The sequence below is a fragment of the Corvus moneduloides genome, chromosome W (genome assembly GCF_009650955.1).
Source record: "Corvus moneduloides isolate bCorMon1 chromosome W, bCorMon1.pri, whole genome shotgun sequence".
In the NCBI taxonomy this organism is placed as follows: Eukaryota; Metazoa; Chordata; class Aves; order Passeriformes; family Corvidae; genus Corvus; species Corvus moneduloides.
The window spans coordinates 4193205-4197176 of NC_045510.1; the positions used below are offsets into that span (position 1 = coordinate 4193205).

The window sequence follows — 3972 nt, forward strand, 5'->3', positions numbered from 1 at the left end:
TCTATCTTGGTTTACAGAATGTGTTCTGGAGAGGACTTTGGGGTCTGGGGCACACTGATCCCTAGCTACGAAGTTTCTAAAATGTTTAGTCTCTTAGCTTGACAAACAAGTCCAAGAATGTAGGCAAAAAGCACTAGGAATACAGAAGTTGTAAAAAGGTATAACAGGGGTATAAAAGAAAAGGCAAAAATCTTCATGGCATCAGGGGAATGAGGGATACCTGTAGTGTGGTGAATCCCCCATGTGTTGAAGAACCGGTGGACGTCCTTTGAGATGTATGCGGGACCGTTGTCTGTCTTAACTTCTGCTGGCACTCCCAGAGTGATGAATGCTAGCAGAAAGTGTTTAATGATATCTTTTGCCTTCTCCCCGCAATGAGAAGAGGCAAAAACTGCTCCTGAGAAGGTATCAACAGAGACGTGGACATACTTAGACCTTCCAAATTCAGGGATGCAAGTCACATCGGTCTGCCACAGCTGGCAGCTATTGAGACCACGCAGACACACACCGGAGCCTAGCGATGTGATCTGATGTTTCTGACAGTCCGGGCATGTTGTCACAACGGCCTTAGCTTGGCTGCACGTGAGATGGAACATGCAGACCAAAGCTGGGACATTTTGGTGGTAGAATCGATGGCTCACCTTTGCTTGTTGGAACATTCCCAGTAGTGATGGTAATTGCCCCGGGGCAGCCAAGGCGTAGGCATTCCGGTTCCCTTCTACAATAGGATCTGGGAGGTTGGTGTGCAACCTCACGTGCATAACATAATAGGGTTGCTCTCGGTGGGACAGCAAAAGATGCCCTGGGAGATGATGCCAAATCCTGGTAGAATTAAGATGTAAACTTCTGGATGTCCGAAGAATCAGAATAGATGTTGATATAGTACTGGGTCTCCTCCTCCTGCTGGGTCAAAGAATGTGGTATTGAGGTTTCGGTCTGTTAGAAGCATGGTAATTCCGGCAGCAAGAGTACAGGTAGGGAGAGGAGGAGTAGTACTGCAGTAATTAGTACGGATCATACGAATAGGGGAGTTTGATACTGTGATAGGGCTGGCGGTTTTATGTTGATTGCTGTGGTAATGAAGTTAATTGCTCCTAGAATAGAGGAGATACCTGCCAGGTGTAGTGAGAAAATAGCTAGGTCAACTGAGGCTCCAGCATGGGCTAGGTTACCGGCTAGTGGTGGGTACACAGTTCATCCTGTTCCTGCTCCTGCTTCTACTGTAGAAGAGGCTAGAAGGAGAAGGAATGAGGGTGGGAGAAGTCAGAAGCTTATGTTGTTTATTCGTGGGAATGCTATATCTGGGGCACCAATTATTAGGGGAACTAGTCAGTTTCCAAATCCTCCGATTATAATTGGCATTACCATGAAGAAAATTATGACGAAGGCATGAGCTGTAACGATTACATTATAGATTTGATCGTCTCCTAGCAGAGCACCTGGTTGGCCTAGTTCTGCTCGGATAAGTAGACTTAGGGCGGTACCTACTATTCCGGCTCATGCTCCGAAGATTAGGTACAGAGTGCCAATGTCTTTGTGGTTGGTTGAGAATAGTCATCGGTTAATGAAAGTCACAGGTAAGATGGCTGAGTGTATAAGCGTTAGGCTGTAGTCCTTTTTACAGAGGTTCAATTCCTCTTCTTATCGGCTCTGTAGTGAAATTCATGGTGGGTTGCAAGCTCACTGATGTGCATTGATAGTGCACCGGAGTCTGTTAGGCAGAAGCCTGTTGGTTTGGGCATATAGCTGTTAACTATAGTATTATGGGATCGAAGCCCATCTGTCTAGGGGTATAAAATCCTAGCTTAATTAAAGCATCTGAGTTGCATTCAGGAGATGCAGGATAACATCCTGCGGATTTTAACAGAAACTAAGAGGGTCCAACTCTTGTTTAAGGCTTTGAAGGCCTTCGGTTTCAGTAAACCTAAGTTTCTTTTTAGATAATGGTAGTGAGTATGGGGGAAGTTGGGAGGAGTATGATTGACAGGGTGGTTAAGATGGCGATTGAGGGGTTGATTGGTTTGTTAGTATGTCATTGTTTCATGTGGTTTGTTGTGTGTGGTGGAAGTGTGATTGTTGCGCAATACGCAAGACGGAGGTAGAAGAATAGACCCAGTAGTGAGAGAAGGGAAATAATAACCGCCGCCGGGGCTATGTCTTGTTTAGTTAGTTCTTGAATGATGAGTCATTTTGGGAGGAAGCCGGTCAGAGGGGGGAGGCCGGCTAGAGATAGAAGCGTTAGTAGGAGGATTGTGCTAAGTGAAGGTGCTTTTGTTCATGCAGTTATTAGTGTGGATAGGTTTAGGACTTTTATTGAGTTTAGGGTTAGGAATACGGCAGCGGTTATTATGGCATATAGATAGAAGTTGAGGAGAGTGAGTTTAGGGTAGTAGATCAGGATAATGGCCATTCATCCTAGGTGAGAGATAGAGGAGAAGGCCATAATTTTTCGGGTTTGTGTTTGGTTTAGTCCTATTCAGCCTCCTAGGGCTACGGAGAGAATGGCCAGAGTAGTTAGTAGTGTGGGGTTTAGGGATAGGGAAGTTATGTAGAGTAGGGTAATCGGTGGGAATTTCATGGCTGTGGATAGGAGAAGGCCAGTGATGAGAGGGGAGCCTTGTAGGACTTCTGGGAATCAGAAATGGAATGGTACTAGCCCTAGTTTCATTGAAATAGCTGCAGTTAGAATTAGAGAAGATGTTGGGTGGGTTAGTTGGGTGATATCTCATTGTCCAGTGTATCATGCATTAGTTATGCTGGAGAATAGTACTAGGGTTGAGGCAGTTGCTTGTACTAGGAATTTAGGATTTGATACTTTTTTGAGCATTGAGTGCTCTGCTCTCTCTACCACTCCAGCTACATAGGCCGAATTGGTGACAATGTTTATTGGTTCTTTTTGGAATCGCTCAAAGGTCCTGACTATGGTGGCTAACTCTGCAATTTGAGGAGATCCTTCAACTACTTCAACATCTTTTACCCACTCAGATGTTTGGGGGTTCTTCCAAGTCATAACCGACTTCTGAGAAGCCCCTGAGCCGTCAGTGAAGACTGTCAGGGCTCGGAGCAGTTTGTTACTCTGAAACAATTTAGGGACTAATTTGAAATTTAGATTAAACAATTTGTGTGGCGGGCAGTGGCTAGAGAGTTGCCCTGAATAACTATCTAGGGCAAACTGGAGGCACTCGCTGCTCTGTAGGGCAAATTCAACATCGTCTAATTTAAATGGCATGTAAATGCACGCAAATTTGCACCCTGTGAGAACGCGGAGACGAGACCTCTCCTTCCTTATCAGTTGCACCATCAATTCTTGTGGCGTAGTAATGCTTTTGGACAACTGGTGAGGCAAGAACACCCCCTCTATGCTCAGGAGGGGGTCATTGATCCTCTCGTCCCACTGGAAAATAAGGCCTTGCAGATGTGGTAGTTGGCCCATAATTCTAAACTTGAAGTGCCGGTGTGGTTCCATCTGGTGTGCCTGCTTGGTGGAAAGAGCTTTCTGGACCTCTCGTGCCTCAGGGGTTAGAGATCGGGGAGAGTCCAACGCACCATTGCCTTGCAGCAGGTTAAAGAGGGGGGTGAGGCTCTCTGTGGAGATCCCTAACAGGGGCCGGACCCAGTTCACTGTACCGCACAGTTACTGCAGGTCACGGAGGGTCCGGGGCTCATCAGCGATGGCAAGCTGTTGGGGAGTGATGGTCGTCTCATGGATCTGGAGGCCAAGGTAGGTCAGGGGGCACAAGCACTGGATCTTGTCAGGATGGACTATAAAACCTGCAGCTTCAATTGCCTGAATTGTCAGATCTAGGGTTAGGTCTAAGTATGTCTCCTCTGGGGCACACACAAGGACGTCATCCATGTAATGAAGGATGATTGCCTCTGGGGCCTGTTTCCGGACAGGGGACAGGACCCGCGCAACAGACCATTGGCAAATGCTGGGGCTGTTCTTCATGCCCTGGGGCATCACTGTCCAGT

General features: G+C 46.8%; 1 pseudogene across 1 annotated transcript; it reads right to left on the minus strand.

The window, feature by feature from the left end:
- Positions 1-878: 878 nt before the first annotated feature.
- Positions 879-3010, minus strand: LOC116437361 (annotated as a pseudogene). Its single transcript, XR_004237265.1, has one exon. The product of XR_004237265.1 is annotated as an NADH-ubiquinone oxidoreductase chain 2-like (transcript).
- Between the last annotated feature and the right edge of the window lie 962 nt (positions 3011-3972).